This window comes from Camelus ferus, chromosome 5 (genome assembly GCF_009834535.1).
Source record: "Camelus ferus isolate YT-003-E chromosome 5, BCGSAC_Cfer_1.0, whole genome shotgun sequence".
NCBI classification, from domain to species: domain Eukaryota; kingdom Metazoa; phylum Chordata; class Mammalia; order Artiodactyla; family Camelidae; genus Camelus; species Camelus ferus.
In genome coordinates this window covers 60783253-60797367 of record NC_045700.1, presented here as the reverse complement: position 1 = coordinate 60797367, position 14115 = coordinate 60783253, and the positions used below count along the sequence as shown (strand labels likewise).

The window sequence follows — 14115 nt, the reverse complement described above, 5'->3', positions numbered from 1 at the left end:
GTCACCATGCTATAATGAGACCCCCAGAACCTATACATCTTATAGCCAGAACTCTGTATTCTCTGGTTAAGATTTCCCCATACACCAAATCCTCCAGGCCCTGGCAACCAGCATTCTACTCTCTATTTCTATGAGTTGGCTTTTTCAGATTCTACATGTAAGTGAGAACATACAATATTTATTTTCTCTGTCTCACTTATTTCATTTAGTGCCGTCAGGGTTCATTCATATTGTCATAAAAGCAGAGTTTTTTTATGGTTAAATAATATTTCATTGTGTATATATACACAACATGTCTTTTTAACCCACTTATCCATCAGTGGACACTTAAGTTATTTCTTACGTCTTGGCTGTTGTAAATATTGCTGCAGTGAACATGGGGGTACAGTTATCTCTTTGAGATAGTGTTTCCATTTCCTTCAGATATACACCCAGAAGCAGAATGGCTGGATCAGGTGGTAGTTCCATACTGTTTTCCATAGCGGTACCAATTTGTATTCCCACCAACAGTGCACAAGGATTTTCTCTGCAGCCTCACCAACACTTGTTGTTTCTTATCTTTTCCATGAAAGCCATTCTAATGGGTGTGAGGTGACATCTCATTGTGGTTTTGATTGGCATATTCCTGATAATTAGTGATGTTCAGCATCTTTTCATGAATCTGTTGGTAATTTGGAGGTCTTCTTTGGAAAAATATCTGTTCAGCTTCTCTGCCTGTTTTTAGTCAGCTTTTTTGTTGTTACTGTTTGCTATTGAATTGTATTAACCCCATATCAGACAGATGATTTGACAGTATTTTCTCCCATTCTGTAGGTCGCCTTTTCATTTTGTGATTTTTTTCATTTGTTGTTCAGAAGCTTTTAAGTTTGATGTGGTCCCCCCTTGTTGATTTTTACTTTTGTTGTTCATGCTTTTGGTGTTATATCTGGGGAAAAAATCATTGCCAGAACCAATGTCAGGGAACTTTCCCCTTATGTTTTGTTTTAGTAGTTTTACAGTTTGGGGTCTTACATTTAAGTCTTCAAACCATTTTCAGTTACTTTGTGTGAGTGGTGTAAGAGAGGGGTCCAATTTCATTCTTTTTGCATATGAATATTTGGTTTTCTAAACACCGTTTTTTGAAGACCCTTTTTTTCCCCATTGAATATTCTTATCTCTCTTATCAAATATTAGTTGACCAAATATTTTTAGTTTTATTCTGGGCTCTTGGTTCCATTCCATTGATCTATGTATTTGTTTTTATACTAAAATTATACTGTTTTGATTACTGTAGCTTTGTAATAAAGTGTGAAATCAGGACGTGTCACACCTCTAGTTTTGTTCTTCTTTCTCAAGATTCCTTTAGCTAATCGAGGTCTGTTGTAGTTCCACGAGAATCTTAGGATTTTTTTCTATTTCTTTGAAAAGTGCCATGGGATTTTGTTAGGGATTGGATTGAATCTATAAATGGCTCTGGGTAGTATGGACATTTTAACACTATGAATTCTTCTGATCCATGCATATATATCTTTCATTTATTCAGTTTCTTTCATCAATGTCTTATAATTTTTGATGTATGGATCTTTTACCTCCTTGGTTAAATTTATTTCTATGCATTTTATTATTTTTAATGCTATTGTACATGCAATTGTTTTCTTATTTCTTGGTCAGATACTTTAGTAAGTGTGTGGAAATACAACTGATTTTTGTATGTTGATTTTTGTAGACAAATGTTCTAAATGTCAGTAATTATACTGTTATCCCTAGTAGGTTATGGAACTAGCACACATTTAAGCCAACCAGATAAACTTATATACTATGAGGTATTAGATTTTAAAATAATTTAAAGCTCTTTCTATTTAAATCTAGTTTCTACTCCAGAACCACCTCTAAATTAATTCTCAAATTTCAAATAGACCATAACTGAAATAACTGAGTAACTCCCAATACAGTAAATAATTTTACTGAGCATAATTAACGAAACTGACCATCTGCCTTACTGAGCTTGAATAAGGGAGAATGAATGAGATAGAAAGAACCTGCTGAAAATAATGAGGTAAGAATATTCAGAATACAATTCTGAGTCTCAAATTCAACCATATGCAAATGGCTTGTGAAGAACAAATGTAATTTTGTTCTTTTACCTTCCGTTTTCACCATAGAACTTTTTTTTTTTAATCCCATATACTTTTAGTAAAAGCACATTTATCAAGTATCATTTATTGAAAACACTGTTACATTCAAGAGAGTATCAATGTGTATTGAAAAAAGAGATATATGTAGATTCCATGCATTTGAATGACCTTTTAAAACCTGACCTTCTTGTGTAGAGGAGATAACACTTAATTTAAAGTCTTCATTTAACTTTTAAAAATCAGAATGTCATAGGTTTGAAGTATTTGAAATAAAAACTGCCTTTCCTGTTGCTGTAGAAGCTTCAACTTGACTCTGCTTTTAAAGCTTTAAAAAAATGAAAAGACTTAGTTTGGGTGTAGACTTCCTTGCCTTTTTTATAAGTATGAATTACTTAAAGAAATTATCATTTTTACTACTGTAATACGAACTTCTGACAGGTTCTTTTGAAAATCTACTTTATTCAGTATGATTCTGTGCCTTTTTAAAATATTAACCAGAAAGCAGGGTCAATATTTTTAAAGATTAATGTTTTTCTTATTTTTAATCAATAATGGAGATCAAGATTAAACTTGAGTCTTTTTTTAACATGATCTTATCTAAAGTACCATGCAAATAGTGGTTCATGTATGGTTTGTAACATGGGAATTTAATATAAGCCATTTCTATGGGCATGACTCTGTTCTTGCAGCTGAGTTACATACAAAGCTGGAACTACTGAAAATGTACTTGCAGTTTCAGACCAAACCATCCTGTGACATCACCCCTGTTAACAAAGAAGGAAACAGACACAGTCCTGAACCACCAGCTCCAGATGATCTTGCTCCTCATGTGATATAAATTATTTCTTCGTTCTAGTAACTGGGGTCTTAATTTATCCACATTTGATTAAGCTTTCCCCTTGAACCTCAGTTCAAGTGAATGAGTTATTTTTATTGGCAGTCATTTATTTATTGACCAATTTATCAACTTTTTATTATATGCCTATTCTCTATTCAAAGGCACGTGCTACTTTGTTAGTCTATCATGAAGAACAATAATTCTTACCTTAGTAAACTTTAAGTCTAATGGGAGAGTAAAGTAGTCTTATTTGACTACTGAATTCAGGATCCCAGTTCTGCTTCTAGAATCTAGTCTTTCTAATATTTCTAGGACTGTGTCCTAGAAGCCCCATCCTTTTACAGTTGAATTTAAACAGTGTTCTATTGAAGTTGACTTGCCATTTGCCTGCACTGAGGTCTGTTATCTGCTGTTGGTACCTGTCTTGATCACAAATGCAGACCCTATAAATATTTCTAATTTCTTGGATGTGATAGTTCCTATTCTGTCTGTCTTAGTGACAAACTGTTAAACCAGCTTCCATCAGACTCTCATCTCTTCCTTTGCCTCCTTTCTCTCTGTCTTTGCCTTAACTCTCTTTTTATCTCTTGCCTAGACAATTTTCTCCTAAACAGTCTTCCTGTCTTGTTTCTTCCACTCCAATGTATAATCTATCTGCTATATATTTTTAAAAAATTAATATAACTTGCTTCAAAAGTGCACAAATGCTAAGTATGTGTACTGTGAATTATTATAAGGTGAACATAACCCTGAAACCACTACTCAGATCCAGGAACAGAACATTACCAGCATCTCAAAAGCAACCCACAAGCCTTCCGCCAATCATCTTCTCCCTCCTCCCCAGTGGGAACCATTATCCTGACCCCTTAGCCTTTTAGGGTTCAGGGAAAACTGGTAGCTTCAAGTTTCCCCCAGGATCCACAGATCCCAAAAACCAAGTTCCTCTACCAGATCTTGGGCCTCCCTACTGGGCTCCGATGGTCTTTTCAGTAGTTGACCCCTCTCATGGTAGAGGAACTCGCTTGAACTCTCTCCTAAGGTAATCCCATAGTGACTCCACACTCGTCCATAGCCCTTGGCCCTCTGGCCCTTCTAAAACATCATACATTAGTTTGGCCTATTACTGAAGGCAAACAAATAGAAGCACAGAGTGCATGTTGTGTTCCCAGCTTCTTATGTTCACCTTGACATCCAAGAAATTCATTTTTTTCTCTTCTTACATTAGCTGGAGTTCATTCAGTGCATTGCTCTGCCGGATTGTATTGTATGAGTTGTCCACACATTTTTTTATCCATTGTATTGTGGACTAACATTTGAGTTGTTTCCAGCTTAGCCTCTTACAAATAATGCTGCTATGAACATTCATGTACAAATTTTCAGTACACATGTGCACACACTTCTGTTGGGTTATGACTAGGTGTAAGATATTTTGTCATAGTATTTATATGTTCAACTTTAATAGCTGATGCCAAACAATTATCCAGAGTGGTTGTGCAAAATTTACTCCCATCAGGAATGTATGAGAAGTCCTTTCAAACACTTGGTCTTGTCAGTCTTTTCAACTTTAGTCATTCCAATGGGTGTGTAGTGGTTTCATTATGTTTTTAATTTTAATTTCTCTGATGACTAGTGTGGTTGAGCTATTTTTCAAATGTTCACTGACCATCTTGGCGTCTTTCTTTATGAAGAGTATCTGGCTAAAGTCTCTTATTATTCTTTTGGGTTTTGTAATGGTTTTAAATCATAGCCGCAAATCCTTTGACACGTCTTCTATTGGAGAGTGGGGTCTGTGTCCCTTCCTCTTGAATCTGTACAGGGTTGTGATTTCTTCAGTAATAGAATAGTAAGGAAGTAATGCTATGTGATTTCTGAGGCTGAGTCATAAAAGGCCATTCACCTTCCACATCATTCACTGGAGAACTTGATTTTAGAGCCCTGAACCACAAGATATGTTGCTCAATTACCCTGTAACTGTAGTCTTAAAGAGGCCATGTGTCAGCACTCCTGTCAAAAGCTAAACCCACTTTTTCAGCCATTCTCAACAGGGCACCAGATATGTGAGTGAAGCTGTTATGGACCCTCAAGTCTACCTCATTCTCCAGCTCAAACTTGCCTGGGGCTTACTGAGTTTCTTGGGTATATAATTTATATCTTCCAACAAATATGAGTAAATTTTGAATATTATTTCTTCAAATACTTTTTCTTCCTCATTCCTTTTTTCTTCTTCTCTTCTGGGATTCCAATTATATATATAGAGGGCCCTTTGATATCGTCTCACAGGTCTCTGAAGCTTTGATATTTCTAGGGGGCATCTTTTATCTCTCTGTTCTTCGATTGGATAGTTTTTATTGTTATCTCTTTGCATCTCTCCTCTGTTATCTCCATTTCTGCCTTTAAGCCCATCAAGTGAATTTTTATTTCAGATACTGCATTTTTTCAGTTCTAGAATTTTCTTTTCTACCTTAGAACTTCCCTGAGTGGATATGTCTTTTGTCATGTGAGAGAGATAAGAACTGTCTGACTCTCACCTTGAAGAAATGCAAAACTCAAAAGTTATACGCAGTTGGCTGGGTTGGAAGTGAGCTCCACATACACAAAGGCAGGAAATGGTTCATGTTCCTCTTGGTCTAGATGTTGTCTCCCTGAAAAGCTTTTTCATCTTAAGAGGGACTCTACCTAAGACAATCTCATGAAAGTCATGTAATTCCAATTTAGTAATGAACTTCGGGAAGCTCAGAGGCTGAAGGGGAAGTTGACAGCCGACAGGAGTAAAAGCAGTATCAAAACAATGGATCTGTAATAATCATTCTGACCCCAGCATGGGATCTCTTGAGAAATCTCCAAAGGAGACCCATAAAAGAAAGATATCCTCCTCTGAGCTCAACCTGGAGTTGCCCCAAAACTTCAGCTGCAAATAGTTGGAATAAGAAAAGAAATAGAATGAACCAGACACTCCTTCTCCACTACAAGCATCCAACCTGCTGCAGATCTGAGCTGGATGAGTGGAGAAGCATTAATTAGATCAGAGTAGGGGTTTTGATGCTATATGGGAATTAAGGACATGTGATGACTAGACTGGAATAGACATTATTGTAATCTAACAGTTAACAGAAAAGCTATGGAATTTTTTTTAATGTTTTCTTTTAAAGCTAAGGGGAAAAATGAATGCACAAAGCAAATCTGAGGTAACAAAGAAAGAAATAACAAGGTTGGTGTCAGCCTGTATGTATGTATATATAAATATGTATGTATTCCATTGCATTGTAGGATCCCTTCCTTCACTTTTATCAAATTATGTCCATATATTAAAGTTATCTATCAATCATATACCATCATATATTGATGCATACATATATATTTTATCTATATACATATGAAAACACTGAAATATTGACAGTGATGTATGATGAGATAATTTTGTTATCCATATTGTTTTGTTTTAGTTTTTTAGTTGTCTTCTACAATTAACATGTATTCTATTTACTTATAAAAAAAGCAATATGATTTCTTTTTAAATAGTATATGAGCTAATATATAGTTTTTGTTAATCAAGTATCCCAGATATTCTAATTGAGTCCTTAAAGTTATCACCATTTTTAAAGTTTTAATTTTAATGATTTAGAGAGACTAAATATTTTATTGTCCTATATTTAAAGGAAAAATCACATTTTGGTTCTCTTGATTAAGTGATACACTTGATAATTCACAGATGCTTCCACAGCATTCTTCTTAAAGATACTTTGCCTTTATTCTGACTTTCTCCAGTCTTCTAATCCTGTTCTGATACTCAGACCTCAGAGTTTTAACTTTGTTAACAAGGATTTTTCTTTTCCTGATTTCTTTCTCTGTGTGAGTGTTAAACGTGTTAAACGTCACTTAATCCTTCCTAACATTTTCTTCTCTCCTCTTCTATGGATATTGCTTACAGCGTTTTAGTGTCCTCCTGAGTTTTTTTTGTTTCAAGATTAGTTGACATTTTAAAGTACACTTTTCAAATCCTGCTTTGCTTTTCCCTTTATATTGTTTGCCCATTTACTGCTAGCTATACAAACTATTTACACTTCTTCAGTTTTTATGCTGTCTTCAGGCTAATTACTTAACTTAAACATATATTTTATTTTGCCATTGAATTTGCTTTCAATCATTTGCTCATAACAGAGAGCCTTTAGTGATACAAATACTCCACTATCTCCTTTGCAGTATTAGCTCTTTCTTGTGATTCTAGATCTAAATGGGTCTGTTGAGATCCTCCACTCTTTTTTTCTTATAAATCATTTAATACATTTAATATGTGACTCACTGTCCTTCCTACTTGTATCTTCCTAGTTCTGTGTTTTTGATTGACATATAAAAAACTATAAATATTTAGCCTATTCAAATTAATGAATTTGGAGATAAATACACACCTGTAAACCATCACCAGAATCTATGCCATAGCATACCCATTACTTCCAAAAGTCTCTGCTTGCCCTCTGTCCTGCTACTACACTACTACTGCTACTGCTTCTTCTCTTCCACCTCTTCTACCTCCTGCTTCCTTCTCCTCCTCTTACCATCATCATCATCATTATAAGGGTGCTTAACTTAAGATCTAGCCTCTTAGCAAATTTTTTAGTATATAATACAGTGTTAACAGTAGACACTATGCTGTATAGTCGATCTCTAGGGCTTACTCATCTTGCGTAACTGGAATTTTGACTAATATCACCCTTTTTTCCCCTGCCCTCAATCCCTAGTGACACCATCCTACTCTCTGCTTCTATGAGTTTGACTATTGTAGATTCCTCATATAAGTGGTATCACGTGGTATTTGTCTTTTGTCTGGTTTATTTCACTTTGCATAATATCCTCCAGGTTGATTCTTGCTGTCACAAATGGCAAGACATCCTGGTTCTTTATTTGAGGAGTCCTATTTACATTATCCTGTTACAAATGGGACTTAATCTGAGTATGGATTTGATCCAACTGTCAATATTTCTTTACTGCATAAAATTCACACTAGATGATAAAAAAAAAAAAACTGCAGGCAAAAAAGAGGGGGGAGGTATCTTTACCAAAATGCTAAAAAAAAAAAAAAAAATCAAGCTGATTAATTCAACATTTCTTCAATTTACTACTAATTATATATGAAATTGCTGATGGAAGAAAAATCAACTGATTTCATTTTCTAAATCCTAGGATAATACTGAGCATAGAGAGATCAGTATAATAAATTTCCTAAGCCTAACCACCATGCTTGAAGCATAATCAAGGATAAAAATGTCACATTTTCAGACCTACAATTTAGGTTTTAAATTGTAGAATGTTCCAGTACCCAGAATCTATATGCAAGAGATTTGGGCAGTCCTTGATGAAAATCTCAGTAAAGCCATTCTTTTCTTTATGAGAGAGGTCCATGATACTCTCTTTACAGATTAAATCCTTCATTTCATCAATAACAAAATACTCAATTAGACAAGGATCAGATGCTAATAAGCAGAGTTGAATCACCCAGGAATAAAAGATGTAATTGTGTAAAGATGTAAGACCTTCCTTAGAATTCCAAAATATGTAAACTTCCCTTAAATCTCAATTCTTCTTTAATCACATGAAAATCAACATGTTATTTATATGGTCAGTGATAGCCTGTGATTGCAGTTATTATCACATAAATATAGCAAAGCCACTAATTTCTAATCTGCTTCTACTACGTTTATGTTCTAAGCATGGCAATATGTCTCTTAGCTGTGATTGAATTATGTTAATGAGAAATATAATCCTGAAAATATGGGCTGGAGAAACCAGTCATTTCCATTGATGTCAATTTCTTCCTGCTCATGTTCCTCAAAAAAGATATACATTTTTCCTATTAGAGTAAACATGTCCAATAAACACATTTGCTAGCCTTTTGAACAGAAATTATAGAGAAAAACGTGTAAAGAAAATTATGGAGAAAAGGGGCAAAACTTATCCCTAGGTAAGATTGCATACGAGTGTTGCCAACCAACATAAGCTGGAAGAAAGTGTGTGTGTCTTTGTGTGTGTGTGTGTACCTCCCAAAAGTTAACCTTTTCTGTGAAAGGCGATTAATGTGTGTCAGACAGAAGAGTTAATTTTTTTAAAATTATGTTTCAAATGCACTTTTAGGTTTTTCTTTTTCTCTTCTTTTGGATGTACTGAAAGCTCCCACCTCAATCCATATATCCCTCATCTCTTTACTCAGAACTTACATACTTTATTTCTATTCTTCTAATGTTTACTGTGGAAATTTCAACATCACTATTCACCATAAAGATAATCTGTGTTAACTTTCCTCCAGGATAGTATAAGACCTTTAAACAATTTAACTCGAGCCACTGTGTCCTCTCTTAACTAAACTTTTATAAGGTGGTATTTTAATTCTCTTAATTTTTAACACTAAATGTTAAAATTGTAACAATTATTTAGTATTTCCAACATAACTATCTCGTTAGCTCAAATTTTCTTCTTCCATCTCACACCTTCCTTTTGTGGTCCGTTTTGTTCTAGAAAATGTTACAGGTGCTCTGTTCATCCTAAACAGTGTTTTCCTTACTACTTTCATTTTGCCTACAGTCTTGAAAGTCTTGTTACTATAGATTTGTATATCAACAATTGTCTTAGAGCACTTTGAAGATACTCCTATCTTTACTGGTTCCCATTGCTGTTATGGAGATACCACTTTCTATCCAGAAGTCTTTCCTTGAAAGGTGCCTGTCTTTTCCTGACTGCCTTGCTATTCCCTTGTGTCTGAAATTTCTCTACTATGTGCCTAGTATGAATTTTTTAAAATGTATTATTCTTAGTTTTGGTGCTTTTTTAATCAATTCTGGAAAATTACCATTTTCTTTTGGAGTATTTTCTCTCTCCATCCTCTCTATTATCTCCCACTGGAATGCCATTGAAAAATACATTATACTCCTCTCCTCATCACCTCTCATATTTCCGTCTGTTTGTGTCTATGTGCTGCATTCTGTTTAATTTCTTTTGATCTACCTTCTAGTTTATCCATGTTCCCTTCAGCTGTGTCTAATCTGCTCTTTACCCCATCTACTGAGCTTCTAATTTCAATTCATTTTTTTTCTAAATTTATGGAAATTCTATTTGATTCTTTTTCAGATATGCCTAGTCATTTGTACAGCCTCTTGTTTCTTTATCATATTTTGATGCTGTCTTTTAGTTTTTAATATATTGTATGCTTATGGTGTAGTCTATATTGATCTGCAGTCTTTGTGGGTCTGGTTTATGGTCTTTTATTTCTGCTGACTGTCCCTCTGGTGGCTTGTTACCTGGTTTATTCTGTGATTTTCTTCATAGTGACTTCTGTCTCATAGAAATTCTTTGAGGGTTGGATTTAAGAGGTTCTGTTAGGAAGGATCTACTTGTGTTTCTGGCAAGTGTCTGTGTATGTTAACTATCTATGTTGAATTGAGGAGTTTTCAGATAATGTGGTTGATGTGGATTTGGGGCCCCAAATCTTTTAGGGGTGTGATTTTTTTGTTTAGCCACTTCCGAAGGATTAAAAAGAAAGGACAAATCTTCTCATTACTCAGAATCATGGCTGGAACATGCATATATCCTTAATGCATCCTTCTGAAATTCAGGTTTTTCTCTAATTCATTCAGTGTTGGTGTTTCCCAGAGTTGCCATGTATAACCTCAGTGGCCCACATTCACACTGTGGTTCACGCAGAGAGCATTCCCTGGAATTGTGTAGTGTACAATGTTTGCAGTTATATATGACGGTCTTGGTGTCATCATTTGAGCATCCTAGTTTTAATTGAGTCTGTAACCTGACTACTCACCTTGCTCACCAAGTTTGCCACCCCCCACCCCCATGTCACTTGGTTTCTTAAAGCACAAGCTCTACCCAGTATCATGTCATCAGGAATGAGCAGATAGATCCCTAGGGCAAACTCAAACTTTAGTGATCTTTCAGAATTTTTGCATTTCTACTTTTTTTCCTAAACTATAACCTACACTCTCCTACAAACTAAGCAATGTATTAAAAAAATTTTTTTTAATAGTTTATAGGGTATTGTTACGTGTTTTGTTGTAGAAGCAGTTCTCTGGACATTTGTTTTATCAGATTGCCAAAAAAACAGAACCTATATATACATAGGACCTACCCCCTACTCTGAAATCTCAGACCTGGTCACTGTTATTGCTGCAGCTTGCATCACCCCTGTGAGCAGAAGAGCTTTACCAGCTATGGCTCCAGAATTAGGAGCTCTAGTTATTGCAGTCTTCTGAACTCTGGTGGTTTTATTTCATCACAGAGAGTCTACAGAGAGTCCAGTGATGATGAAAGTTGGGAAAGAAATAACAGGAAGAAGGATGTACTTCTAACTTGCCAGGCTGATGAGTTGACTCTATGTTGCGAGTTTTCAGTTTTCCCTTGCCATGCACACTGTTACTTCATATTACTGCAGTATTTTTGTCTATAGTTTAGACTCCATGATCATATGCCAAGGAGCCCATTTATATCAATCTGCATTTTTTTCTTGTAAATAAATGACTGATTCTGTTCACAACCTAACAGGGGTGTGGAAGAAAGGATCAATTATTAAAGGCTTACTTATAAGCACTTGCTAGGTACTACCTGTGAGTTATTTTTATTATTAAAACATCAACACAATACTAATAATCACACAAGCTTACATTTATTGAGAGTTCAGTATGTGTCAGGAACTGCTCTAAGTATTTCATATGTATCAAATTTTATAATCCTTACAACAACCCTGTGAGGTGCCCTTTCTATCCCCATTTTACAGATGAAGAAATAATCTCAGAGAAGTCAATTTTCCAAATTTATGTAACTAGGGAGTGACAGATCAGAGTTTCAATTCGGGATTACCGGACTCCAGACATTATGTCCCTTCTTTGTGCAACAAATAGGTTACTCTCCAAAAACATATTGGGCGTTTGAGGAGGCAGTATTTTTGTTGAACAAAACAGCCACGCATTTCAGTGATGCTACAGAGTTAATACAACTTTAGAGTACAAGAGAGAATATATTTTAACAACTGAAAAAAATCTAACACTTTGGCCTTTCAAAGAACACTTAATTCTCATGGCTGCGCCAGTCCTGTATTTCTACATCAATTGCAGATGAACTATTAACTTTCAAATTAGTCGCTCCGGTGTTCTATTTACATTTTTAATAGAGAAAATATCAGAGGATCATAGGCCTAAGTTAAACTGAAGAGAATTTTCAAGAGAAACAAGTGATCAGAGCAACAAAATGAATCCCAATGCCCTATATATCATTAAAGAGTTAATTAAATGTATTAAGGAAAATGTAAGTGTCAATTTGCTCTAATTGAGAAAAATTTTGAGAGGAACTATTAAAACCAGACTCAAATGAAGAAGGCTTGGTCTGCATAATCTGCAGGAGACTTGTCTGGCCACCAAGGACTCCTTGCTAATGAGCTCTGACTTGGTTAAAGTCCCTCTGAGGAAGAGTGTTTAGTCTACAATTGGCTTGCTAATGAGCACTGTCAAAATGTGAATTGGTCTCAGGTGCTGTCCTCTACAACAAGCAGGAAGTTTCCCTCTAGAGTCAACTTCTTGAGCAAAATTTGGTACACAAGTTCACCACACCCCTTCCTCCAGCTGTAAATCACCACAGTTGTTTCATTTCTTGGTACAAAGCACAAAGAATATTTGTCATGAGATGAGATGATTTGTAATTTTTAGGGCATCAGGAATTTCCCCTTAATGGCTCTCCCGGCCAAATAACTGATGGATTATGAATTGTTAAAAATCAATATGATATTTTAATAGATTTAAAGTAGATTTTAATAGATTTAAAGTGATACATTCTTTTGGACAAGAGAAACGAGTATTTTGGATATTCAGGCATGTTGCTTTAACTCTTAGCTGCAGACAGCAGAAGTCACTAAAAATAAACTCATTCTGTGGTGTCAACATCTCATTTAACCACAGCAAACAGATTGAAAAGTCTAGGTATTCTATAACTTTCCACCAACTTCATCTTTATAAACACCTTCAAAGATAGTTTACAATTATTTTAGGAAGCACTATCATTTTCACAGCATAGCCACCTTATATTAAGTGGAGTTTTCATTGCCATTTTTACAGGCTATTCCAAGGTGGATGCTGATCTGTTTATCCTAAAAGTCCATCACTATGTAGTTACATACTTAAAGTAGGTTATTAGGGCCCAAACTTCTCAAATGAATGAAACCACTTCAGTGCAATACAGTTCTTACAATTTTAAGTTGTCTTTGCTTTGTACTAATCAGAAGCTGCCAATAATTGATCAGTAAATTAAAACCCTTCATCTCTGATGTGTGCTTTCTTGGTTGGTTCAAACCTTTCTATTATTCAAGTGGTCAGGGCACCAATAATATCATTAAGAAACGTAGACACCAAATAAAGTAGAATTCTTAGGTTACACCCACACACACCCACATAAACATGCATAAGCATACACAGAGACACACTAATTTATGTTTTTGCCTTTGTTACCAAGTGTATTATTAGGTAGTCATATTGAATGAGTTGCTAGTCCAACTGTGAAATCACTTCTTAATCTAATTTTAGCTTTTTTAAGTAAAGAACCAATTTGAAAGATTATTTTAGTAGAGATGATTAGACTTTCAAAATTAGAAAATTTAGGAGGCTCTAAATATTCTGGACATGAAAGTCTGTGTGTTTGAGACAACATCCTCATTCTTCTCTTTAGCTCCTGCTCCTTGTCTTTTAAAACTCAACTCCAAATACAGTCCTTCTGTGAAGTCTTTACTTTTAGCCCACCTGCTTCTATCTTCACACAAGGCCCTCAAAAATCCACTATTAGGGATAATTAGTTTATATTCTTAAATTGTGTTATTTGTCTACATCTTTTCTGCTGCTAGACTGAATGTGTATCAAACAGTACGCCACTTGTCTTCATGATTTAAGGTAGCTCAGATGACTTCCCAAGTCTGGGGAGGAGAACGTACCAGTCTGGATTGTTTGCTGTGGTAACAATCTCAAAATTTCAATAACCTGCTAGAACAAAGTTTTATTTCTCAGTTACATAAATGCTCATTGATGGGGCAGAGGTTCTGCTTCATGTCATCTTCAGTACTGGACACAGGGTAAGGAGTAGCAGCTCCTTATTGTTAGTCTCATGGCAGAGGAGGAAACAATGTATTGT

At 35.2% G+C, this 14115-nt stretch overlaps 1 protein-coding gene and 1 long non-coding RNA gene across 7 annotated transcripts in view; one reads left to right on the top strand and one right to left on the bottom strand.

Annotated features, from left to right (window-relative positions):
- Positions 1 to 14115, top strand: part of SPAG16 (sperm associated antigen 16) — a 779129-nt gene that overhangs the window by 712259 nt on the left and 52755 nt on the right. The window lies entirely within an intron of this gene.
- The window catches only part of LOC116663713, a 45745-nt gene continuing 44722 nt past the window's right edge, over positions 13093 to 14115 (bottom strand). The window contains exon 4 of the long non-coding RNA XR_004320001.1: positions 13093 to 14085. This is a non-coding gene — a long non-coding RNA (uncharacterized LOC116663713). The remainder of the gene's footprint in view (positions 14086 to 14115) is intronic.